Source organism: Dromaius novaehollandiae, chromosome 2, assembly GCF_036370855.1.
Source record: "Dromaius novaehollandiae isolate bDroNov1 chromosome 2, bDroNov1.hap1, whole genome shotgun sequence".
NCBI lineage: Eukaryota > Metazoa > Chordata > Aves > Casuariiformes > Dromaiidae > Dromaius > Dromaius novaehollandiae.
Window position 1 is genome coordinate 17,757,146 of NC_088099.1, and position 27,726 is coordinate 17,784,871.

The window sequence follows — 27,726 nt, forward strand, 5'->3', positions numbered from 1 at the left end:
GCATTAAAAGTAGTCTGGTTGTGAGAATTGCAAGATATGCCTGCTGCTGTGAAGTCAGTGTGCCTAAAACACACCAAAGCTAGAAGATAACCCCTCCATTCCCATGCTTATACCAGAAAACGAGCACTTTGTGACCTCTAAGCTAACTTCAGGAGCTGAGGGAAGGCCGTTCCCACTCCCCATGTCCCCCCGCGTCCTGGGTGCTGGTGTTTCGTAGAGTTTCCAGCAGATTTCACACTGAATCAGCAGTCTGGCCTCTGCAGAAATCCCTCCTGTCTGCAAACCCAGAGCAAAGGCATCATCACCTGTGAAACATGGACTGAGTTTGTTGAAGAGGAGATGAAACCTAACTGTTTTGGAGGGTGTGGCTGCGAGATCCGCAGACCCAGGACTCCCCGTCCTTAGCCGGACTGGGGGTCAGGCCTGGCCTGCGATCCCACCCCGCTCCCTCGCAGACGGTGGTGGGTTTCGGTCCCCCCGCAGCCGGCGGGTCACCCTGCGGCAGTGACGGGGCGCCCAGCGCCAGGCCAGGGAGCTGCGCCCAGCAGCTGTGTCCATCGGAGGACACCACGGACACCGCCAGCGGGCTGGACGGTGCGGCATTCAAGAACCATGTTTTCTAGGGTCATCAGGGGATTTTGTTCTTTTATGCCGGCAACGTTTTTCTTTGCTTCTGAAGTGAGCAGGGCAGCAAGCCATGGAAACAGCTAACGCGTTTGAGGTGGGTGCTGGCTGCCCGCCGCCACGCCGGCTCGGCAGCCGCCTTCCCTTCCCCAAGTACTGCGAGGCAGCTACTCTTTGGTGGCTGTGACAACTGCACAGTCCAGACCAACCCTATTCCTGGGAAAGCTCCTTTCCTCTCGGCTCGGCCGGGGAAGGTAGGTGCTCAGCACCGCACAAACTCAGCCTCCTCTCTTGCTCTGCTCCATCTTTCCAGAAGCAGCTGGGCTGCGTCCCTGCACAGCGTCTGTCGGTAGATGGCAGTACATTAACTGTGTTTTGGAAATGATCTGCCTACATCAGCCGTGCACCCGCACTCTGGAAGGCCGGAGCTGGGAGGCTGGACAGGCCTGGTCTTCCTCTGAGCAATTCGGGAACTGCCGGCCTAGATTAGCGCGGTGATGCTGCAGGTCGCGGCAGCGCCAGCTGCAGCAAAGGAAGGTCCCCAGGTCCTGAAACTGGCAGCTGAGAGAGAAACAGCTACCGGGGCAGGTTTCCTTTCAACCCTCAGTAGTTAAAGTTTAGCTTAGTCCTAAAAGCACGAAAACCCGTTGTGTCACAGGCGTAAGGGCCCTCCACGCAAGGTTTCAGCCCTGGGACTTCCAGGTGCCCAGGACAGACCTCTCCCAAGCTGGTGGCAGGCAGGACCCAGCCTCATCTGGTGACACCACTGTGCATAAAGGTGGTTTCAGCTCCGTGGGGACTGGTGGAGAAAAAGGACCAGAAATCTCACACTTTGGGATAGTCATCCCCCAGCTTTCCCGCGATGTGACCCTGCTGCAGCCCACCAGCCCCACTCCTGTGAGACCCATGGTGCAGACACGACCAGTGACGCCCACGTTTCTGTGGGGCCGGGGACCCCATGGGCAGCTGCTGCCCTGGGTGGCCGGGACAGACCTGCCCATCCCACGCGCGGTGTCTTAGGGCCGGCGGTGCCGCTCTTCCCTTTTGCGGGGCGGGAAGCACCGCGCATGGGTGACCGCGGCGGGGCAGGACGGTGCCAGGCAGCCAAGGTCTGGTCTGGCATTGCGGAGCTGCCGTGTCCCCGGCTCAGCGGGCAGGGGCTGACGATTACATCCCTCAGCCGCACGCGTTGCTATTTTTATGTATTCGTTATATATTCATTCCTGGCACTTCTTTTGCAGTTTGGCACCAGTGTATCCAGATTAGCCTTATGCACAGCAACTTGGCTGCGCGGAAGGGGAAAATCCTGTGCCTCACATCATCCCCTCCACCCGCAGTGAGCACATTAGCTGTGCCCGGCCAGAGCTATCCCATCAGCACGGCATATAAAACTTCCTGGTTTGCATTTCCCACATGTCAGCATAACTCACTGTCGTTATACCACAGGCCCACATGCTGTGTTCCTTATAAGAGGGAGGATGCAGGAGAGATCATATCTTCTAGTAATGAGCTGCAGTCGTAACGGGGATGGCTTGGCTTTGGCTGGTTTTCTTTCAGATGTGAGAGAAAGTTCTGGGCAGGGACGAGAGGCGCAGAAAATATATGGTTGGCCAGGAGTAGGAGTATTTAATATGCTGTCTGAAGTGGGCCAAGAGAGATAAGTGACATATCTGATAGTATTTATAGGGAAAGATCCCCACACAGCACCCAGCTCAGCAGAATGCTTCCTTTTTATTAGATATATTTACAGAGCAGGAAATAGGCAGTGTTGGCTAACGAACAGACTATGAGATAGGAATCTCTCAGAGCCCATGAGTTTTCTGTTGATTTGCTGTGTGACCTCGGGTGAATTATTTAAACTTCATATGCTGGCTCCTTGCTGAGTTATTCTGGGCACACTGGACTTTTCCATGGTAGCTTCCCACCCACACAAGCCTAGAGGCAAAGGGACGTGACAAGTTACAGTTCCTCAAGGCTATCTTCCGTGGGAGCTCGCTGGAACGGCCCCTAGAAGGTCCGTTTGATCAGTTCTGCAGCACTGGGGGCTAGGTTTCTTCACTGCTTTCTTCTTCTGCCTTTTTCTCCCTGAGAAAGTGGCAATGGGATTAGCACAGAAGTATTTCAGTGACAAATATTTCGTGCTTCATAGAAAGTACAAAAAGTCCTGTAATGCACAGCTATGGAATAAACTGACTGACTCATGAAAGTTGTGTATTAAAAAAAAAGTTTGTATTTTTTACACCGTAGTGATAAATGTCTTTATATGGATCTAATTTATCCACATGTAGGCCTTCTTGGAAATCTGATATATGCTTGGCCTCAATCAAATCATGAGGCAGTGAGCGCCAGAGATAATGTGATATAAAAGTTCATTTCTTTTGTTCACTTAAAAGTTATCCTTAAAAATGCAACTTTTCAGTTTCATTGACTTGTATAATTTTAATCTTTCCCATTTCTCTTTTTCCACCTCTATAATCATTTTCATTTCCTATCTTTCATCTCTCTCTCTCTGCATCACAACTTGACACAGATTGACCAGAACTGAGCGAAGTATTCATGTTGGGGTAGACTTAGGACTTATCTAACATTTTCAAACACTTTTTCATTGACTTTAAATGAGGTATGGCTATTTGTAGTATATGAAGTTTCAACCTGTGAATGTCATGGCTTTTCCTTTAGTCTTGGGTCTCAAACCCCTTGAAATCAAAGGACACTGCCACAAACAGTGAAAAGTGTCAGGCTTTATGAAGGAGATTCAGCTCACAGCTAAACATAGGGGTCTTAGCCTTCAAGGGGAAGCCCATTCATGTCTGTACTGCAGAATAAAAGGCAGATTCAAGAAGGACCTTGCGCACACTGCAGCTTACAACCCTTGTGCTTCCCTCCATACTGCCCATGTAACTTGTGTGTCATGGGGCTCAAAGGGTCCACACTCGCCTAGAAGAGCTGTGTTTGCAGATGGGCTGAGCTGCAGCATGCGGGCCCTGTGCGTGTAGCTGCAGAGGTCAGAGCTTGTGCGACAGTGCCAACAGTGCCCAGGCTGTGCCTCTCCTGGTCATGGCACAGCAGGAGCTCGTTTGGGCCCAAGACAGCTGACAGGGAGAGTGAGCAGCCCTGGTGGGAAGAGCTGGTTCATAGCCACATGTAGTGGGGTAGATATGAGTTTTGTCTGATCTCTTGCTTGTCTGGAAATCCTACTGCCCGTGGCTGATGGCTTGATTACTGTCCCAAAGTCTCCTTTAATGTCACGATAAGAAGGTCACTATTGCGCTGTGAAGTGAGGATAGGCAGGGCTGTAGCAAGGGCAGGTTGACAGACATTGAATGGAGCAAATATGTGATTTCACACTTCTTTTCTACATACAGTGGCATTTCAAGTTCTGGTACTGTTGTGCTCTGTGAAGAGTGTTGACACCTGCCTTTAAAGTGCTGGCATAACATGGAGACACACTGTGACCACTGCAGGTACGTCTGGAGCGAGGTGGTGCCTTGAAGAGCCAGGTTTGCGTAGCATGGAGGGAAGTGCCAATCAGCACCGGAAAATTGGCACCAAGGATGTTTCTGACCTGGTGGGAACGAGCTCAGCCAGTCCAGACAAGTGCAGGTGTCTAGACTTTGAGCTGTGCCTTTGGGAGTTCTGCTAGATAGAAGAATAAACTGGCGTGTTTTAAAGGGGAGAAAATGACCACAGCAAAGTTATTCTGTCAGCTGAAGGATATGAGAGGAGACACTTTTATAACCATCAGAGTAATCCTAAACAAATCCTGAAACTTTAATGGGAGTCATTTTAGCATATTTCCTGTAATTTGTAATATTTATTTTGATATACGTTCAGAAAGTTTATGTAATATTTTTCATGCATGGGCTACTTTTGGCAAAATAGAGAGATCTTCACATGCATACAAATTTGCTATTATGATTGGCTGAGCTTTAATAAATGATTTGTAATACCAAATATTGGACATGTGTTTGGAACAGACACGTGCCAGGACCGCATTACCCAGTGCTCCAGCATGGAAATATCTGCTTACTGCAGACGACCTGACCTTAGCTGGCCTTCATGTGACCGCTGCAAGAAATAGTTATGACTTGTAGCCCTGCTTTCTACTCAGAAAGTTTTTCCAGACTACACAAGATTGTGGCTTTAAGGGCCAGATTTATCACTTACACCCTTTCTTACACTCTGTGTCTCTCATTTTCCTGCATAAAAAGATCAAAAGAAAGGTATAAAAGAAAGGTATAAAAGACTCTAACTGGTGGGAAACAGTGACTACTTGACAGTATTTTATTCTATATCTGAACACTCTTTGCAGAATGTGAAAAGCACTGGAAAACAGGGCAAGAAGCTGATATCGCTGTCACTCATGTAAAATTAGAGAAATTCTATTTCATCAGAGAGAGTGATTCTGAGTTAAGGTGTGGATCTGAATCTGGCTTGTCATGTCATTAGGAAGAGTGATTCATTTTTGCAATTCATTAAAAATACTGAAGGAAAAAATGAAAACTGCATTTAGGTAAGAAACACTTAGAAATGGGAGTTTCCACTGTACTTGCATTGCTACCCATGAGAAAACAGTGTCCTATGTTAACTAAACATAAATAGGGATTGCTTTGTATTAAATGTATTTTTTCACAAAGATCAAACTTTTCAAATGAACTGAAACAATTTTCTGGAAATATGAGAGAAAGTGTCACAGTGCCTAACACCTTTAACCTGGTCAGTCCCTTTCCCCTCACAGGTCCCATCCACAGTCTCGGTAGCCCTGCTCGGGAGGAAGATGTCCCCTTCTCCCAACCCGGTGTGTGATCCTCCTAGGCTTTGGTACATTACTGATCTCTGTTTGTCAAAGAGATTTTCTGCTGGACATGGCTTGTCTTAGTCTCAGTTACTTAGTCTCTGGGCAGCTGCAGAAATGACTTGTATCACCCACATTCTTCATATGGCTGCATCTGATTTTCTTGGACCAGGAATGGTGGAAAGGAAGCATATTTAAGGGGAATTCTGTGTAGGTATACCCCGAACAAAACACAGACCTGTATGGTGAAAATACCTAGAAAAAGATGTGGTGGTTTCCAGATATGCAGTTATAAAGATTTTCTCTTGGGCAGTCCATCTGGTAACTCGCACCCTGTCACTCACTGAAACTGAGCTGAGGAGCGTGCAGGGAGGTGCTGAGGAGTATCGGACCCTCTGTACTTGTACAGCCGCATGCTGAGATACATCAGGGAACTGATCCTGGTCAAAATTAGACAACAAAAACAGTAGCTAGTTTTCAGCCAGCTCTGTTCTGGCCTCCTGAGCTGGTGTTTGCACCCAGGAGGCAGCTGGGCAAGTGGCTGGAGGTTTGGTGTCAGGCTGCCCCTTGGGCTCTAACATGGAGTTTTGCTGAGCTAAGGCGACTGAGTAACCAGACCCTAACTGGAGAGATGATCCAACGTCTTTTATTCATGTGCTGCCATTTCCCAGTTCCTCATGACAGAACTCTCGGTTAAGGCAGCAGATCTAATAAAGAAAATGAATATTGACCTTCATACAAAGTGTGTCCTTCACTCTCTGCCAAATCTCTTGGTCCTTAACTTAACTGATTAAACACCCTCACAGAAACAAAAATCAAGTTATCAGAAACCCAAGAAATCTCTGCGAGGGTCAGCTTGTCAGGATGCAAAGCACACGTGTGAGAAGTGAGGCTGAAGTCCCCATGGAGACGGCTCCTGCTGGAGTGCACATCTTCAAGCACCCCTTGGCAAGGGGCAGGGGTACCTTTGAAAGGCAGGGCGATCAGTGTGATGTCTGCAAAGAAGTGCCTTGGCAGCTGCAGGAGTTTCTCTTTGAGGAGGTGTTCAAAAACTCGTCTGGCTTGAGTGAAGGGAATTTCTGTTTCTCTGGCTGCTGACCTACAGGACACTTTGGCTATCCCTGATCTGCCCTATGAGTGTGCAGCTGCATTAGCTGTTGCCCATGTAACTCTGGGGCAAAAGCAGGGGGGTTCAAAGTACTCCTTGGCTGAGTGTGGAGCAGCTTTGCTACAGGTGAGGAGTCTGAACTTCGCATCTATGTCTCATACTGTAGTAGCTACCCTAGTGTTTACTGCTAGGGGAATGTGTTCACGTAGCAAAAAACTGATGACACCTGGCCTGAACTAACACATCTCTTTTAGGGCACATCTATACACCAAGTAGGTCAAATTCAACTAAAATCAGGTTAGAAAGTATGCTGGATTCAAACTAATTTTAAACCACACACTTTGCACATTGCAAAGTTGTGCATCACAGGAACATGTGATGTATAACAAAGAGAAATGCGAAGTCCTGCACCTGGGGAGGAATAACTCCATGTACCAGTGCAGGCTGGGGGGCCACTAACTGGAAATCAGCTCTGCAGAAAAGTCTGGGCGGTCCTGGTGGACCACAGGTTGAACAGGAGCCAGCAATGTACCCTCAGGGCTAAGAAGGCCAGCGGTATCCTGGGCTGCATTAGGAGAAGTGTTGCCAGCAAGTTGAGGGAGGTGATCTTTCCCCTCTACTCAACTCTAGTGAGACACATCGGGAGTGCTGGGTCCAGTACTGGTCTTCTGAGTACAAGAGAGACATGGACATACTGGAGTGAGTTCAGGGAAGGGCCACAAAGATGATAAAGGGATTGGATCATCTCTCGTATGAGGAGAGACTGAGAGAGCTGGGACTGCTTAGCTTAGAGAAGAGAGGGCTCAGGAGGATCTTATCAATCTGTATAAATACCTGATGCGAGGGTGTAGAGAGGATGGGGCCAGACTCTTCCCAGTGCTGCCCAGTGACAGGATGAGAGGCAACGGGCACAAACTGAAACACAGGAAATTCCACCTGAACAGAAGAAAACACTTTTGGACTGTGAGGGTGGTGCACACTGGACCAGGCTGCACAGAGAGGTTGTGCAGTCTCCATCCTCATAGGCATTCAAAACCCAACTGGACACAGTCCTGGGCGACCAGCTCAAGCTGACGCTGACTGAGCCGGGAGGTTGGACCAGACGAACTCCAGAGGTGCCCCCAACCCCAGCTGTGCTGTGACTGGGTGAACATTGCCACTGCAGCCAGCAGTGGCTCATCCCTAACAAAGGGAACTGTTTGCAGGTGCCACTCTCAGGGCAGTTACTTTATTTTCTAGCACCATCTAGTGGGTAGATACGCCACAAAAACAGCCTTCATGCACATTTCATATTAGGAAAATGTTTCCCCATTATTACAGGTTTAAACAAACAGTTATAAAAGCTTTCAGTTGACCTCTAATCTTTTTTTCCATTCATCCTTATTAGCATTGTTTCATGAAATGATGTATTAATATATGAACAAGAAATCTTTCCCATTTCCCAGAGGCATGGGAGCTGCTGAAGAGCACCAGAAAATCTCAGTTTAACATCCTTTCATAGGAACTTGGCTGGACAGGCACTGAAAGAAATAGAAGATTTTCTAAGAAAAAAATATATGTTTGACAAAGCTGCTACTGATCTAATTTTGCTGCCTGAAATACACTGGACAAGCCAGCTGTAAGCAGATATGAAAAAAGAAAACATGCATTTTCTTTTATTTATAGCACGGCTGTCACATGCAGAAAAAGTGCCAGAATTTTCTTGGCAGTTTTTTCCCCCTGTTTTAAAAAACATGCACAAATAGTAAACAGAGAACAGATAAAGCTTAGCCATAGCAGACTGGAATATATAAAAAGAGGCAGTGAATAGCAAGACTGCATAAAACGCCTGAGCACTCCTGTGACCTAAACTGGGTTTGTAAATTGTGATTAAACCAAACAACACTTCAGCTAAGCTTCAACATAGTTTTCCCTGTCAGTGTATGGAGAAGCAAGTACCTGTGGCTGTTTCCCACTCTGTTCTCCCAGTATAACCGTTGTGGAGGCATTTCTCATTAACACCCAGATTGCCCAGCAATAATTTCTGACTCTGTAGTAGGCACACCCATAGCAGTGAGGTGCAAATGTGCCATACCTCTCTGTTCACCACCTTGACAACAGCCAGTTGTCTGATATACTCCTTTCAGACTATACGATTATCACACCAGTCCATCTAGACACAGATCCCCATTTTTTCCAAAGTAGCCTGAAGGCCAGACTGGAAATGGATCTGAAAGGCACTGGATATACTGGCTGGAGTAGCCTCAGAAGAGCCCTGGAGTTCACTTTTAATCCAGAAACGATGGATGATCTGCCACAGGAACAGAGCTGACATGCTGGGCTCACTGTATGACTGTATCCTATTTGCCACCTCATCTAGGCCTTGTCAAAGGTTAAGGAGATGGGACCCACAGCAGCTGGATGCAACTCTAAAGTCTGATTGCCTGGGCTCCACCGTGGGTCACCTGTCTGTCCTGACTAGCAGGTATTTTCCAGCAGGAGCTCAGACCTGCTACTGGTTTGCCTGGTTCAACTCCAAATGTGGATGACAAGCAAGCCTGTTTGTTTTCAGCCAAGGGAGACATGCAAATTTAGGTGCTGCCTGAAGACATATATGGGAAAAAACACAGAGAGGAGAAGTGGGTCCCTGCTCGCGTAGGGGAACTCCTCATGGCTCAGGGCCGCAGGCTGCTCCCTCCAGTGGTGCTGCACCAAGGGAGCTGGCGGAGCTCCTGGAGGCAGCGCTGCAGAGGTGAAGCACTCTGCTGCAGGGATGTCCCCAAGCATGGGAGCTTTCAGCACAGATGTTTTTCTGGCCTGGTTACCAGCTGACAAGCTCATTTTTTTCAGAAAGGCCTTACAGGAAAAGTTTGTAAAAACACCACCCTCAGTTTCACAGAATACTTTCTAGCAGTGATGCTTGTAATTATTTTTGCTATTTACTAGCAAAAAGATATTCCTTCTACCTGCCAGTTCACAATTTCAGATTGGGCTTTTACTGTCTCCATCGCCATCAGAGCATTTTAAAATGTCACTTACACATGACCATCACCTTTGCTGCAGATTACCACTACCTTTCACATCCTCTCAGCTGCTAAGCCTCTGGGTCATTTATAAGTACTTGGCATTTAGTAACTAGTAGGCATTAGGGTCCAGATGGTACAGGAAACATCTGTTTTAGCTCTGATGGGAAACCTGCTGGTTTTTATCGTTACTGTTAGCAGGTATCGCTGCAGGATGCACAGGTGTAACTAATTCAGATCTCAAATATCTGATTGTTTTTCACTCACTTGCACTCCCCTGCACTAGGCCAGTGATGTCAAAAATATGCAAATTATTATCTACCTAGTCCAGTGGCTTTCCCCTCACTGATCCCAAAGGTGCTCTATCCACAAGTGTACACTGCTGAAGCATTACTGGCCTTCATAGACTTGTACCTTATTCACTCAGACTTGAAGCAGAATTGGGTTCTGGATTTCAGAGAGTTGGAAAAAGCTTTTCCTTTGTGTTTGTGCAGAGGCTGTTTCTGTGAAACACTTGCATTTCTGTTACCGCTGTGTATTATCATTACGGAGTGATTAAATGCCATCTGTTTTACCAGTATTCTTCCAGACTACCTGGTTAATGCAAGTTTTATGTTGACTTCTGGGGAATTATTTCCAATTCTTGCCAAATCAGAGAAGAATTCACCCACTTTATGTAAGCATATGTTGTAAATCACTCGTGCAAGAATCAGTTGCAGAGCCGCAGAGAACGCAATCAGAAAAAGGCATTTGGCTGGATTCTGCATTGCACTGATCTACCAGCACTAAACAGTCTTCTGGGAGAAGATTGTTAGAGGCACTGCCAAAGGAACAGAAATGCTTGGGTCCCTGTGTAAGTGATTCCTGCTTTGGAAACCCCCCTGGAGGCTACTGCAGCTGGCACAAGCACAGGCTTTCACCCAGTTAGTGAGTTGGCTTCTTTGGCTCTGACCAGACCTGTGCTTGCAAACCCCAAAGGCTCATTTTTCTGCACCTTATTTCAGTTTTTCCCAAGCATAGAAGATCTAGTCTCCAGGATTCAGCTGAATGTTTTTTTGTGAGCAGAATTGCACCCAGTTTGTACAGTGGTGATGTAAACGTCAACCTCAAATAATTAGTGCATGTGGCCAGTTAATCATCTAGCTGGTTCCAGGTGGAAACATGCCAAGACATTTCTCTTGTAGTGAGGCCATTACAGTTGTATTTTATTTGCATTGGATGTTTAAATATTTCTGTGTCCCAGTCACACTTTCCCCCACTAATTCTTGAAAGTGTTATACACGTTTTGGATGGAGCTGAGCAGAAAATATTTTTGATTAATAGATAAATTTGCAGCAGTTTTAGAGCAATCAATTTGGGTCAAGTTTGAGAAATTAATTTGACAAAAAAAAGGGGGAGAAAATCTGGAAAGCATCTTGATGTTTCATTTAAAACTGATATTTTCATTTTGAAATTGGAATATATTTAAAAATGAAAAATTCATATCAGCCCCAAGCACCTCTTTCCAGTTAGCACCTGAAAAAAAATTCCTGTTCACCCATTATTATTCATTATCATCTGACAGAAGATACACTTATTTCAATGCTCTTACCTGTTTATACTTGCACAAGAGCACGGTGTATATAAATACCCTGCCAACACGCATGTATATTTAGCATATGACAAATACCTAATTGTGAATAAACTCTCCGATCAGACTCTTCTGGTCATGTTCTGACTTCTGTTTGCTTGTTCATTATTCATAAGCATTTGCTGAATAACACAAACAATTTTCAGACTATGAGTTTTCTGGGAATCATTCACTTCAGCTATTCACTATTCATCTTTTGTGGTGGAAGACTGGCTGCTTAAACCACACAGTGGTTTTCCCCTAATTCCTCTCTGGGTATTTATAAACAGTAAAATGAAGACGGACGAATTGTGAATGCTTTCCTTTGATTGTGAAGACCCTTGTTTGCATGCCTATGTGGGCATATGTCCCAAGAGCAGCATTGCCCGGAACCATGTGCATCCGTATAAACACACTGAAATTTGGGCTTTGGGGAGAGATCTATTAAAATAAGGGAGCACAGTACACTGGAACCACGTTTCAGGGCATTCAACCTACTGCTTATGTGGCTTGGACGGAAACTGGCAGTTCTGATCTTGGCTTTACAGTGTGCAATAAAGCTGCTTGTTTTCACTCTGCCTACCTGCTACCTTCTCCCCACATGCACATCTCTCCTACCAACAGGGCGGTCTGTTTGGGTGGCTTGCTCCTAGCCGCTGAATCCCTGGGTAGGGCCGTAATGCCAACATTAGAAGTCATTAGAAAAGGAGGGACTGAGAGATCTTAATCACTGAAGTTTATCTGCAAAGGATAAAACTCTTAAGCCCCACTGAGCTGATATAAACCACATGGGAATGTTTCCATTCCCACGTGGAATAGCTTTGTGGACAGGTGCTAAGCAAAGTGAAGAGCATGCCGTGGCAGTGCTGGGGCACTCCTTTCGCTTGCTCAGAGCCCCTGGCAGAGAAGAAGCTTGGAGCAGAAAAGCACTGCAGAGGGTCTCTTGTGGGGTTCTCTCCTACATTACACAAATATGAGAAGAGCCAGCTCTTCAGCCCTTCCTGAGTACTGATATTCTCCCTGCATCTAGATAATGTCAAAGATCGACAAAATCTTTTCAGGCTACGTGCACTGGGGCTTGGATTTCTAGGTAGAAAAAGCAGCTAGGTGTTGCTTGCTGTTGCTCACCTGCTTCTGAAAAAGATTTAAGGTCACCTGATTTAAATCAGGACCTTATTTTAGTAGGTGTGTTTTCTTTTTTTAGGCTGAGAGTGGGAGAAGATGAACAGTTTTTATATTTCGCTAATCACAGACTTTTTCTCTTCGTGGGCTGACTCTGCCCGTGAAAACCTTCACGTGAGTTTGTGCTGTCACAGGGCTCCAGTGTTTCCTGGGGCATCGTGCCTCTGCTGTTCAGACTGGCAGTGGGCTGCCATTTTACTTCCTTCACTGAAGAAAACACGCAGCCCTTGCATAGCCATGGCAGGTCAGCACCATGGGCCCTGGCCAAGCACCTCTGAAACGAGGCCTGACGAAGCAAGACAACGGTGGATTCCTACCAGGCTGGCTGCAAAAAGCCTGTCTAGTTCCACATGATAGTGAGGCATTTTCAGAATTACCTGGGAGCGATACATAGAGCTAAGGAGACTAAGTGAATGACTGTGATGTACTGAACTAGATTTTATTAGTATTTTCCAAATAGATATTCTTCTGGTAAGTGCTTCTATCCTGCCACCACTAGTACTGTCCTGCTCAGTCAGCACATACTGAGCTCCTCTGGAGAGTGTGAAAACTTTGGGCACTTGGGGAACTGTAAAGTAAAAATCTCCTGAGGTGTCTCCGGAGTTTTGAGAACACAGCAAGTGTCTGGGGATTTTGCAGATTGCACATATATAGTTGCTTAAATGTGCTAGTTCTGGAGGCCATATCCTTTTTTTATCCTGGGCCTAGACAACAGTGATATCCTGTGGTAGGGAATGACAGACTTGCTGCCAGTTAAGATGTCCATTTTCTGTAATACGTTTTGACTTGGCTCTGTCTATGTATCTATTCCAAAGTTTATTACAGATCCCATCATCATCGTAAATGAGCAGATGCAGAAAGGGGAGTTTCCACGGTGATGTGCTAAGCAAGTAGTGTTTGATCTAACCAGTTTCTGTTCTAAGCTTTTCTGTGTCTGTAACTTAATAAAATCGCTAATTGGATTGTGGATCCTGTTGAGTGGACGTTGTTACTGCCACAGAAGGACACCAGCCCTGACCTCAGAGGGCGCAGAACATAAACCTGCTTCAGAGAGTACCTTCTGCACCCACTGCAAGTACATGAACAGTGATTCTTCCTCAGTTCCCTGCAATGTTTTTCATTGGCAGACGCCAATGTGTTTTGCAAAGGTGATCAGATTAATTATACCCATTCAAAGACAGAGGCACCAGCACGCAGGGAGGAAAACCAGTCATAAACTGAGGACTAACCATAGGGTGGCTTTGCACAACACCCTGCTCCATCCTGAGAGCACGCTGTGCGGGAGGTCAGGAGGGCTGCGGATGCGCTTTGGATATGCTGGCACCTGCATCCCGTGGTGGGTCAGAGCTGCACTCACGGGGCAAAGGGCAGAGCAAGAGGTCAGAAGCAGTGGGGGCTGTGCTTGTCATTCCTTCCCCAAAACGATGCAAGGGAGCTGGGGGGATTAGGAGAGAAAGGGAAGCACCACCATAGGCACCAGGAGAAAGAAATGACTTCAAATGTAGTAGATTTTACAAAACATAAGAAACAGCACAGACACTGTCAGAAAACATCTCTAGAAAGAGGGAATAAATAAGGACCATGTACTTCCCAGGCTAAGGACTAAATACTGTAAATTTAGAAAAATAAGACTTTTGGTAAGGAGTCTCTGCATTTTGGGGTGAAGCAGTGTTTGGAGGGTGTCAGGCAAGGTGCCCTTCTCTTGTGGTTGTGACTCCCAGGTTGTTATATTAGCAAGCGGAGAAGGGCTGGATTAGCCAGTTGAAGGCGGGGCTTCGGAGGAGGAATGGTTTCCTGCACACACAAATCTTCCTCCATCTCCAGCAAGAAAAGAATCTGAAGTTGGGACAGTCAAAAAGAGCAAACATTTCTTTAGCATATGTAGTATGAGTGCCAAAAATTTTGAAGGAGTTAAGGTCAATGGCTGTACTGCCCAAGGACTGAGAGAGGTGAGGGTGCTGGTGGGCGGCAGCTCCTCCGCAAACTCTCATTAAGGTAAGTCCAACGATACTGTCATGTTACACCCAAAGTCCTCAGATGAGAGCACTTATTCCTCTGCAGATGCATTGGTGAAAACTTTGACGGAGCTGGCCAGCTAGTGCGCCAAAGAGCTATACTTGATTCGACTTACTTGTTTGATGAGGTACAAGTTTCCATTTTCGCCATGCAATGTCTGTAAACCCGTGACCTTGCTAAAGAAATAAAATAAAAAAAAAAATAAAACAAGGTCTCATTTTGTGTCCATGTGCAAGATTACTTCAACAGTCAGTTTTCAACCACAGTCAACAAAGTACCTTATGTTTATTGGGGCAGATTTTCCATTATATATACAGATTTTTTTAAAATATGAAAGGTCATTTTGAGAGCCCGCAATGCCACCCTGTTACATAGGCCTAACAGAATTTCAGGAAATGTTTAATTTGTGTACCGTGTTGAAAGCTCTCTCAAACAAAGTGTGCATCATTTAATTTATTTATAGAACTCCTTGCTTCTCCTAAGTATACTTTTGTTCTTTCTCTCAGCTAAGAAAGCCTTACTTTCTTTTATAGTCAATTTTTTAATATTTTATAGTGAATGTTAAGGGGTAATCAAACTTGATCAAACCAAAGAAGAATGCCTGGCATTTTCTGTCTTCTTTTTGTTTTTTGGTGTTAGTCTGAAAAGGCTTTCTTGAGGTCTTGGAAAAACACAAGGACTGCAAAAACCCAAAAGGCTAGAAAGACTAAACTAAAAGGCTCCCACAATATCTACTTTGATGGACTACAGAGAGTGCAGGCCCACGAAACCTTCAGTAGTACCTGAGCAGCCTCCTTGAAAATGTAGAATTGGTTAAATATGTCTGAGGGCAGAGCTGAGCCTTGTGTCCTGTTCCCTGCCAAGGGCTTGAGCCTGCTCTGCTGAGGTCAGACCCATAAAGAGAGGTAAGGAAAGGCTGCAAAACAGGGCTCTTGGCTATGCTGGGTGCACTTCAAGAATTTAATTTGGCCATGGAAATATTCCCAGCACAGCAGTATTCCCCCTCATTAACGGAGGGAATATCACTGTAACCCATAACCTCTGTAGGGGAGGAATTAACTTTTAAACTGAGCACTGCATTTGGATAGGAAATGAGCTTAGTGGGGTCTGTGCGCTAAGGAATGCGGTGTGCTTTGATACAAACATGCTTTCAAGTTCCAGCCTGAGCATGGAGTAACAACAGCGAAACACAGACCAGAAACGAGTTACTAAGAAGTGGATTCTAGTTTAAAAAATACCCCTATCAGAGTATTATTTCTTCCCTGGATGCTCTAGTGTAATTTAATTGTGTTTATTACTAAAATAATTATTGAAATGAACCATGGAGATTATTTTTCCAGATGGAGAGTGTAAGAGAAGATCTTTCAAGCAGCTTTGCATTATTTGTGAGCAGGTACTTCTGTGCAAAGCCCCCTTTAGACGTGCAGAAGCGCTGGTCTGCTTGTACCTCCCTGTGCGGGTCACCAGCAAGCACAGCCACAGCGAAGCTGGTACGGGCTTGCTAGGCAAGGTGGCAGGATTTGGGGCCCCTTGTGGGGTTTGTACCCAGGAGTTAAGCAAGACTTTACTTCATTTAGTCTTGGAATTAGTTGCTTTGTGTGTGTTTGGTTCAGGCTATGAAAAATAAAATAAAAAAGATAGAGCTTGGTTATTCCTTCAGGTTGTTTTTAATCTTAACAGAAATAAACAACAAAAAAAGAGAGTTAAAACCTAAAATTGAATCTCTTTTTTGACCATTCATTTTTTTTTGCATGGTAATTTGGCAGAATATACTCTGATGTTTTCAAGTTGTCAAACAAACATGCTTCTCTTGAATAATTTATTTGACAAATCTGAAGTAACATTTTCTGATATTTGCTCTGTAATATTGGACATCTGTGGTGAAAGGATAAATTGGAGTCCCGAAAATATTCTTTCAACACTCACATAGCTTACTGGAACTGCAAGTACAATTTCTGCCAGTTAATACAGCTGAAGCATAACATTTTTATGACATTCCCAGTCATTTAATATGTTTTCTTTCTAACTGAAATGTGGCTCATCTGCTAAATGAACTAAGAATTAGCTTAATCCTTTTTGGAGCATTTCTAAGTCCAGATCACTCTTCTTGGGAGATTTCATAAGCCTTAAGAAGTTCCAAATTCTCATCAGATCTTTCAAAGCAAAACGTGTCCAACTTTGATTTTACATATGTATAAAACATTATTATTATTTTCAATTTCTGACTGAAGCATTTCCAGTTACATCCTTTTTTGATTAGATGAAATTTTGCCTCGCTTTTTACAGAAGAATGTAGAGTCTGGGTACATGTATAAGAGCACATGTCACCCTGTTTTTCTTAGGGTTTTTTTTTTCCTGGTTGCTTTTCATCATTGTTGGAGAGGACTCATGAAAAGGAGAAAAGAAGTTTGATATTTCAAGGTAATATTTTAATTAAGCACCATGCATGCTTGGTTTTTCATACTGAGGAATTTTTACTGCCATTTTAGGAGCTTCAGTACAAGCCCAGTGCCTCTAATGGCATTGTTTTTTTCAGGTGAAATTCCTGTCCATGTTCTGCCATAAATTCCTGTATTCCAAGTGTCACTGCAGCATCCCAGATTGTTATGGAAGTTAGGCCTGTCGGCCACCATAACAGGGCTCGACCCTAGGTTCCCGCAGAAAAGTTCAGAGTCAAATCAAAACAAATCAGATAATTTTAATCACGCGTGTGCCGTAATTACAGCTCGAGCTGGGTGCCTCCGAAGAGGGACCCTAACATAAACAAATTCTGGGTAATTATAGTCTTTTCGACTTACATTTCCCACCCCTCACGTGATAGTTAGACCAATAATAATTTTTTGGTCTGGGGTCTCCTGCTCCTCATTGGGTCTCATCGTCATTCTGAGGCAAGCTGTTTTTCTCCTTATTCTTGTTTTTTGCAGTCTCTGATGACGGTCGTACCTCTGTTTTTGTTGGGTCTGGCGGTTGTCTCCCAAGGTCTTATTTTTCCCCATTGTTTTGGCGTCTTCCCTCTCGGAGTTGGTGACACAGGTGCGCAGACTGCGTGTGGCTCCCCTATCTTCCCAGCCTGAATGAGCTCTGAGGCACTATTTTTTATTAAACTAAGTAAAGATTCGTTACTTTTCCCATGCTTGGCCTAAGGCTTCAGCAAATCTAGCCACTCATGCTAAGCAAGTTTTATATAAGTTGTGCTAAGCAGCCATTTCTAGACAGTTTCAATTCACTATTCTTTAACACAGATGCTCACTGTCTGGTAGGACAAGCATATTCTTTAAATTTCATTTTAATTTTATAGTTAGAACCAGCACTGGTTTGTTTGGGTTATTTCCATTTTTCACAGATATATTGTGCTTTACCAGTTGTGCCAGAGGCTTTACATTCTGGCAGCATGACTGTGCTGCAAGCTGCAGTCTGGTGGTAGAGTGATTTTAAACTCCTGGCTTCAGCAGAGGCAGTAAGCCCAGTGCTCTGATGCTGATCATGTCAGCTCTTGGATACTTTTTCCTGAATTTCCATGAGAAGACTGAATTTCAGTTTTCAATTTCATTTTCCTTCTTTGTTTTCCTTGATCTTGCCAGTCATTAGGTTTGCTATTTTCACCGTATTTGCTCCATTATCTGTTCAGTTATTCCAACTATGCCAACAACTTGAAGAATCATTGATTTTAAAAAGAAATAGTTAAGGCTTTCCTTTCACTCCTCCTACATTACAGTCCAAGAGCAGCCTGTCTTGCAAGAATGTAGTGAATGTTCATCCCCCAAAGGACTGTGCAGTGAAATATGCTACAATGAAATTGGATTTTTTTCATTAGTATTTTGATAGCATCCTGAACGATGGTTGCTGATGTGGCAACTTTGTCTCATGTGCTTTCTGCTTGCAGTGTAATTTTGACCTCAGGCTTTTCAGGATGGAGTCAAGAATATTGCAGCATCTTGAACCCTACACTAGTTTAAATAATCTGTTTTCAATGACCAAATCTAGGCAAGCGCCCTGGAAGGTAGCTGCATGGAGTACTACTATGATGGTCTTAGGTTTGAACATGAGTACAGAACAGCTTGTGTTATCATAAAATCTGTGCTGGGACTTCAACAGTAGTACACATTTGTTACAATACTTTATCATTCTTATTCTGTATTTCTTCCATTGAAAAAAAAAAAGCAATATATCACTGAAGGCAATATCATTGAATGTACCTTGCAGTTTGGTCCCCTCACATGCCTGATGCTCCCTCTGGCTCATGTGGTTAACAAACAGATCCCATTTTTCACATTGCTGTGTTTGAAAAAACTCTCTTGTGATATTCTCTTGGTTTTTCTCCAGCACCAAGACTCAATTGCCCAAATGTACTCCAGAGGAAATCTAATTTCAGAAGGAAACCAAAGCCAGTCATACAAGCCTGGTGAGTGTTCCCAGGTATCAGGTGTGCCGATGGTAGGGTGTGGGCAGCAAGTCTGAGGAGCAGATTAGGGAGGGATGATCATGTGTCATTACTAGCGCGGGTGAGCAGTTTGAGTTGGAGGAGAGGCCGTTCCGGCACGGCTGAGGAAGGGTGGTACGGTCCTGCCTGCTGAGCTGAGATCAGCCGCTGTGCAGAGCAGGTCCAGGCCCTGACCAGGCCTGCCCTCCACCCTCGCTTTTATTTTCTTAAATGTTGAACATAAAAAATTGCTTTATTTTCCCTGGATATCCATTGCTGTCCAGGTCAGGTCAGTAAATAGGACACAGTTACGATCAGGTTCCATTCTGGTTCCAGTAAAAATATCATTTCTCCATTTCCTATTTGGTTCCTGTTTAATTGCCTGTAATTGCCACAGAGCCCAGGCGGAGCATCCTGCATCCCCTGCACAGTGTGGCTTCACACCAGGGCAGAGGCTGCTAGACGATGACCAGAGCCAACGGGTCTGTCTGACGCACTGGCTCAGAGGAGAGCCAAAGCGCCAGAATGACTAGCTGTGGCCACCGGATGGGTCACATGCAACTGTGTGCGAGTCCCTGTCCTTGTCTCATCCTTACAGAAACTGCCAAGTCAGGTTGCTTAGGAAAAGAAAGTGTGAGCAAGAGATTTAATCCTAACATCACATCTGCATTTGCAGTTATCTGGAATATGTCTGAAAATGCGAAGTGGTCACTGAAAAGGAGCAGCAGGCACTGCAGCTGAACCAGGCAACACTTTTCAACCCTGTGAATGTGCCTGAGCCCTGTATGAGAAAAACCTTCATCCTCCATATGCAATTTAAGTTCTTCTGACACTGCTGGCAGCAAGGCTTGTCTGGCTGGAGGCATGGCAGCAAGGTGCTCATGCTGATGCCCAGTGGCACTCACCCATGTCTGGTCTACCCTGGTGATCTGGCCAGGTAACCCTCACCAGTGTGAGCTCCAGCAGCGCGTTTGCGCTATGAGTATGTGCTGATGGTAAATTTGGGGCAATATATTGTTTCTTATCCTTCTTTCTTATTTCTTTTTCCTTCCATGTTCTGTCTTTTTTCCTCTGTCTCCTGTCTTCTTTCTGAGGATAAAAAAGAGGTTTGGCTACCTTTTTGTTTGTTTATTTGTTGACATCTTCACTTGCACCAAAAGTTTGAACACTGACATTTTAGTCAAAGCCATAAATATTTTGACCCAGAAATGCTATGATGGTGTCCCAAAGGCCCTGCAGCTTCAAATCTCTGCAGGCTGGTGGCCTGACTGGCCAGCGGCTCCCAGTGGCTCCTGTTTCAGAAGCGTGAAGTAATGCATCTTCAGTGCCCCTCAGGAATTTAGTCCCACCAAGGAGCCCTGCGCCACAGAGAGCACTGAAGAAAGATGCCACCAGATGCATGCAAGAAGCATCTCCTTCACAGTGTTTGTGCAGAGAATGTTGTATCGCCAGCAATCAAATGTCTCCTTTCGCTCTTTAAAGCCATTTTTATCAATTAATTCCTTACAGTTAAAATGTGGTTGTTCGTCACCTCACTGAACAACTACCACACTTTCAAACTCTGACTGGTTGGCAAAGACCAGTTGGATGAGGACATGGTAGATGCAAGTTTGTCTATATGAAATTTATCTGTGCTCTTGTCCATGTGATTCATGCTTGCTCTGGGAATAGCTGTAGATGAGAAGGGGTGCTTAAGCCACCATGATTTTCTTTATCTTCATATAAAAGAAAAATCTCTTCTGTCCTTGTATTTATTTTCCATCCTATTCAGTGATGATGTGGAGTGTTGCTAGAACAATAGTCACTCTAATCCAGACAGTCATTTCACTGTAAATTACTAGGGTGCAGATTTTACAGTTCAGGTATCATTGGTTTTGTTCTGTTTCTTCACTTTTCAGGCTTAAAATCGGCCAACACAAGCTTTCAGAAAATGAATAGAAAATCAGATGGCTCAGGACTGGGACATGGCCTGCCAAGTCTCAGCCTGGGGAGGTGCTCTGTAATGCTGTGGTAAGCACCAATGTGTATAATCACAAAGGAAAGGCCAATAGACCTTTAGCAGTAGCTTTGCTGTAATAAAGTATTATTACTAACAGATCCTTTCATCCAGGGAGCTCAAAGCACTTTAGGAATATTCCTTTACAGGCAAAAGTGCAGGGGCAAAGCATACGGTTTAATCCTCTATGCCCTGCCATATTAGCAGTAGGGCCCAGGCACCTTCTTTATTCAGTGCCTGTGTTCTGCTGTGTGAGGGACTTCGACTTGGTGACATTGTCATGGCAGAAGGGTTGAGAACATGTGATCTAGCAGGAGGATAAAGGACCAGATGGGACATGCATGTGATAGCAAATTTCTCTGGAGAAGATGCTCCAGATGATGAGCTTCTCACAGATCCTGACAACGTCCTAAACAACATCAGGGACCTTAAACATTCAAAAGTATTTTTTTCATTCCTTATACAGCATGGTCTATACATTCTTATCTGTTTTGTAGTGACAGGCTGAAATGAGTACTCCTCAGTACCTTGTGAGGGATGCTATTTGCTTTGGACACATTCAATACCATGAAAACATGCCTGGCAAAACTGGTCTTCTAGGGACTCCTTAGCTACAGAGTCCCCAACTACAGGACCTGATGCTAGCAGGCATTTGAAGAAAGATAAACCTTGCATACCCAATACTTGTCCATGAAGCTTAGTTTGCTGCTTCTTTGCCAATATTTTAACAAAAAAATTCAATGTTTTTATTTTCACACTTAATTGCTGACCAGCCATTAGAGTACTTGGGGCTGGCATCTTCCTGTGCATCTTCCTGTGCTCAGACTATTTGAATGAATTTAAGGGATCAGCCTTTGGAGGGAGACTCAGGCTAATGCAAGTCTCACTCTAATGGCATGGGCCTGTCTTTCATGGATCCTTTCATTCCCTTCTCTGCTACACAAATATACCTCTCACACCTCTGTGTGCTGCTTGAATGGCAGCCGGCAGCCAGCCTGGTGTGGCCTCAGGCAGCATTTCTTTTCCTTCTCATTGCTTACCCCTTCATTCAACAGGTGTATTTATTAGATTACATACCCGCTATGCAGCATTTCACCATTTAGTCTGGAAAAGGTTTTATTAATTTCTGATTCCCTTCTGTCTTGCTCCAGGGCTGTTTGTTTAACATGGACTCAACAGGCTGCACACACAGCCTGCTAGACAATAAAGGTAGTCTTTTAAAGGATCTGTCTGTAAAATATGGTACATCTGCTAATGAATTTAAGGACATTTTGGGAGCACTAAAATAAACTGTGCAGTGCCTCCAGTGAAGATGCAGGACTGATGGATAGCCACATGAAAAGGAGCAACAGAGGGTACTCCTTGCACAGCTATCTGCGCACAGAGCTCCAGACTGCAGCCCACGTCCCGGTACTTCCATTGCCATAGGCATGGATGGCTGTGGATATACTGCTAAAGTTTTCATTTACCTGTCTTAGCTCCCTGAACTCCGTCAGTGTGCCAAAATTATCACCCTCTGGTGTGAATGTACCTTAACTGAGCCCAGCATTGGCCTGCACCCAACGGGCTGTTTGCCAAAGTAGCCACCATCCACAAGACACATCGCACATGCCAAGGCTGGTCTCTGTGAGTGTGAGCTCTTGTGAGCGGACAACAGCTCACGCCCCCACCACCACAGATGACTAAGCCTGGTCTAGGCATGCATCTGGCCCAGGAGCAAGCTGATAGTGCTGGCCTCTGCAGACCCGGGTGGCTTACTCCCTCCCATGGCCTTCTCGCCAGCCACAGTGTGTAATCCTGGCATGAGAGGCACTTGGACTGCTCGAGAACTACAAAGTGACCGAGACTGCCTTCATCTAAAAAAATAAAACTGATGTCAGAATTAGGAATTTGTATCCCACTCCTGAGAATGCCAGTATCGCCATACAGTGCAGAGCGACTAAGAGAGGTCATTCCCAGAGCATCTGCTCAGCCCTGTGAAAGCAATCAAGCTTGGTTTTGGGCCAGATTTAGTACAAATTGAACATCTGTCAGAATGGTAAAGTTGACAAGCTCCGAAGTTTATACTTTCCTCCTGCTTTCCCCACAGTTGAAATCTACAATTCCAGCCATTAATAAAACATACAATAAGCAGGTTTTCTACCTTTTAGCACACTTGCATTTCTCCTCTTTTCCTCTGTTGTCTTGCAGCAGACAGGTTTCTTACTGTGGGGAAAATATATGAGCAAATAATTAATGCTGGAGTCTGTGGGTGGCCCCAGAGGTGAACTGGTACACTGAGTTTTACATGCACACAACCCCCCACACAAACTTTGTGTTTGCTTCAGATCAACATCAGTGAGCCTACACAGACGTCTCCTGAGGCCTTTGTACAAGACCTTTATCCTTCTACCAACACGGAAGCCAAAACTCCAGGTTGAAAGACAAGTTGAAAGTTAAGATCAGAATGATTTGGCAGAAATTGGAGCTATTGCAAGATTTTCCAAGATGAGTCCGCTGAGAGACTGAAGAGCTCATGATGGTTTAATGGCTTAAGAAAGAGAATGGAGCTTAATCTAGACCATGTGCTGAAATGAACTGCTGAGCATGAAGGTAGACTATGGCAAACCCGCTCTGACTACAATGACTGACCTCTCCACATCTGGGTCACTTGGAGATGGTATCTATCTTCTTCCTTTCCTTGTTCTTAAAATAATGAATTACTAAGCCAAACATCCTTTTTGTGGTCAGGCCCTCCTACATGTGGCCTTTTTTGTACCCTGGGGGTGCCCAAGGGTGTGTTTGGAGAATTCTTGGCTATGTCATTTTGAGAACAGGGTGAGGGAAGACTATTTCTGCATTGACTGTGAGCCATGCTAGGCATGCAGAATTCTTCAGTTCCTGTAGAAGAGTCCCAGGAAAAGGGTCTTAGGCATTGCTGAAGCTAGTCTAAATTCTGTTTTTTTCTTGGCGCATGGGCAGTCCAGCACAGGCAGGACCCACAGCCATGATTTGCATAGAAAGTGGAGCACAATTTCGTGTACCTGAACTGGAGGCAAACCTCTGAGTGCTGAGGCTCAGCGAGTGCAAGCAGCAGCAGTTGGAGTTGAAGGCAGGTGTTTCTGTTTCTGCTGCATAAATTCTCTGATGACTGAACAGGCATGAAGTGGGAAGGCTGCAAAGGTAGATCATTCGGGCCAAAAGTTGAACCAGCATCCACAGAGCCACCTCTGTGCGTAAAAGGAGGCACAAAAAAACAGTTGTTCCTTAGGCCCTAGGAGAAGGTTTGCCCTTTCAGGCCCAGTAAAGCAGATCTACAGAGCTGCTAGCTGGCGCCTGGGCCAGCTGGCATCTTTTTTTCTCATCATGTAACTCTGGCAAGGCAGGCTGCAAGCGGGTGCTTTGAGCACTGCAGCTGCAGCAGAAAGAGTCCTCTGTAGTCGGGTTGTTTAAGGCACATAGTCGTACTGTGGCTCCTGAGATGGAGAGAAAAATCTCAGGTTGATAACTGAAAAACTTTTCAGGCCCCAAGAGACAGGCATTCCAAAACTACCTTCTTTCAAGCAGCAGTTAAGCGTAATTGTAAGCAAATGGTCAGCATTGCCTTACAAACCAGCAGTAGGAGCTCGAAGAGAATGTTTATGTACATACGAGTGAGTGCATACAGAATGAACTAACTTTAAGAAAGTGGTTTCACAGGAAACATCACCTCAGTTAACTTCTAAAATAAAGAATAGCTTCTGTGAGACTGAAATTTAGTGAAGTACTAGATGTTGCAAATGATGTTGACAAGGTTTCTTCGTGTTCCTGGAAATTAAACAATTTGGTGTTAGAAAATTAACCTGATCTAACAGCTTGTTCTGCCTTCTCAGCTTCCTCATCAAAAAGAAGAAAAAAAATCAGTCACAGGCAGAAAAGCAGGGAGCAGATTAGATAGGGGGGAATTTCCTAGGGACACTGGGTGGGAGGAGGGATTCCTGCTGGGCTGCCACCCTTTCACTCTTCATTAGCACTGTGTGGCTGGGCACAAGCTCCCCTTTTCTTGTGCCTTTGTAGCTGCCCACTCCCTCCATCCTCACAGTACTGCAGAAGAAAGGGAAAGAAACCATTACAGGACTTTGACTCAGAAATACCTTTTAAGTATCCGAGATGGGACAAGGTTGTTCTGCTTTTTCAGCATAAACACCCTGAATTATACTTACAATGACTGTCTTGACTGAGAAAGCTGCTAGTTTGGTCTCTCTGGAAGAAGTCCTCTTCTTAATCAGGGCAGATACAGTATGTTAGAGAGAAAACAGACCCTGCCAAGGGCTTCATCCCAGCCCAGGGGGATTGTCTCGAGGGAAAAACACAGCCTTGGAGAACCAGGATTTTTTTGTTACAACAGCTGAGAAATAAGACATTTATGCATTTTAAGTGGGCCACTCAGCCCTGATTGACCAGTGTTCACCTGCAGTTGTTAAATATAGAACAGCTAAGGCATCAATTTGAATGGAGGCTTACTGTGGAAACTGGAAGGTCTCACAACTCATAAACAGTTTTCAGCATCCTCCTTGAGACATGATATTTGCTTTTAAATAACAATACAGTTTAATTTGGTTTAGGCTTTCACAAGCCTCTGTAGTGAGAAGTGGATTCATCTCAGCTAACTCGAGGTGCCTGGCAGCTGGGCAAATGATCTGCGCTAAGCACATCGGCTCCATTTGGAGTCAGTGAGTGAGGCAGACACTTGCAAAGAGTCATTGTCCCCCTTCCAGTGGAGATGTCTAAATGAGTGGATAAACTATCACTGGAGCCATCCTCTCATCTTGCTTGACTATTGCAGGGACCTTGACAGCTAGCTCTCCGACTTTCCAGAGGTAGGTAAGATGAACTTCCTCCCAGCCTGCCCACATTATACCACTTCAAAACACAGCCGCAGCAAGACAAGGAGGCAGCGCTTAGAGATGGCACTGGCACACAGCACAGCAGGAAAATGCTGCCTTCCTGCTCCAGGGACAGACCGAACTCTGCAGTGGGAAAGAGCGAGGCATTGCATGCCCTGCAGATTGCTGGTGGGGTTAGAGCATCAAGCAGGGTGGTGAGGACTAAAACGCGAAGGATAGAATTTCCAGGAACCCTAATTAGGAGAGTCAGCACCAGAAGGTGCCAAAAAAGCCTGTTGTTGCGGAGCCACTCTCGCTGTGGCTCTCGTGGCATTGCCACGGCTGGAGCTGCCGTGTCCGGATAGCCCCTTCTCTGGTGCCCTGGAGATCGCGACCATGAGAACACTGTCTTTTCCTGCCTGGACACATTTAACTTTTGACCTGTGTCAGCTGTCAGATTAGAACAAGTTTAGTCACATCAGTCTGAGCAGGAATTAAAGCCAAGCTCCAGAGGTGAAAGGGCAGAGCCTTAAAGGGATCACCTTAATTGACAGGGCCTCTTAATCCCCCTGTTCTTGTACATTAATCCAAATATCTCCAGTTCTTCTTCTTAACCTGTTTTCATAAAGTAGAAAGAATTATACTTAATATAACAAAGCTGAGTGTAGGAGGAAAATGTGACCTTAGCCCTTCTAAAGAAGGGGTTTTAAGATTGTTCTGAATGCTGTTCTTTATTCTGGTCACTCCCCAGCAGTTCCCCAGCAGTTTAAGAGCTGGAAACTATCAGCCAGCTCCTCCTTCGCTGAAACACGGCAGTGATGTTGTGCAGGACGGAGTGGTTGTTTGATGTCCCATTTGCCGTTTACATTTATAATGGCAGCTTTCTGATAACCCGGGTGCTTGAAACCAGCCCAAGTGGAGAATGGTTTGGAGTACACTACATCCATCATTCGACGAGTCTGTCAGTGGGGCTTCATTACTCAATGCATCTCGCTTTACAGTAGCAGTCAGCATGCACTACCTGGCGTCTTTTTTGACCAGCTCAGTGGAGACACCAAGGGCTGCACAGACCTGGAGGAGCCCTTTGAATCCAGGAGCTGCTGGGAATGCTTTCTTAATACCTGCCACACAGAGGATTTCAGGCTCTCTGACTTTGCTGCCCAGCCACTTTCACAGGCTATCAGCTAAGAGAGAGTTGGAGGACAGACAGCAACCATTTATGTCAAATCCCTTTTTGCAAGCAAAGCATCAGTGTGCAAAATCAGTCCTTTCCTAAACGTCTTTACAATAAGCTGCCTTGGAGGCTCATCTCCAGCTAGATAATGTTACAGAGGTCCCAGACACTAAATGCACTATGTGATCAGTAGGAAAGCTAACTGAGAACCTGGCAAAATTGCTTACAGTTCTGTCAGCTGTTAAGCTCCCAAGGGACTGTGCCTTCATGTGCATTGGTAAAGTAGCTATGCACTATGACCAGGGTCCTGCAGCTCTGTTGAGACATTTCAATAATAATGTTCAAAAAGTGGTTCACTTCTTGAACAGCGTCAGGAGGAGAGAGAAATCCTGCGCTTGCTTACAAGAGCATGACAACACTGACATCACAGAGTGTCAGGGGTTGGGGACAGTGCCCATGGGGCTAGCCTCAGGGACCCTGCTGTCCCTGGAGATCTTCCTGGGTGGTCAGCGCCGAGCTGCATCTCATTGTCACACCGATACAAAGCTGGCCTAATAGAGGAGTCTCTGACTTTTCTTCTAGTCCCTTTATTTTTCTGCAGACTTTATCCCCATGAAACATGGGAAGAGGGACAAAAAAAGCTATGTTTAATAGCAACATCCTGCCATCCATGTGCGTTGTACTTTGTAGCTAGGCTGGCTTCTTCTGGTTGTGACAAACTTACCTCGCAAATTGAGTTCCTCCAAAAATATATGCAAGGCATCTATTTTTCTGCTGGCGTGGTGGTGAAAGCCACAGAAAACCATGGAAAGAATGAAGTTTCTAGAGGCAAATTAATTTTGTCTCATTCTAAGTCTGCTTAAAGTTCAGCTCAGATGTTTCAGGAGCCAGACTCCTACTGAAGGGAAGCAGTCTAAGACACAGTTGTGGATAAAAGAAATCTAAAGGCTATTTAA

The 27,726-nt window shown here is 45.1% G+C and overlaps 1 long non-coding RNA gene across 1 annotated transcript; it reads right to left on the bottom strand.

Moving 5' to 3' along the window:
• Positions 1-2,382: 2,382 nt before the first annotated feature.
• On the bottom strand, positions 2,383-22,957 carry LOC135327277 (uncharacterized). The gene is made up of 4 exons (XR_010387379.1): positions 22,896-22,957; positions 14,452-14,512; positions 7,362-7,442; positions 2,383-2,709 (listed from the first exon to the last, which is right to left on the bottom strand). It is a non-coding gene; the product is annotated as an uncharacterized LOC135327277 (long non-coding RNA).
• Between the last annotated feature and the right edge of the window lie 4,769 nt (positions 22,958-27,726).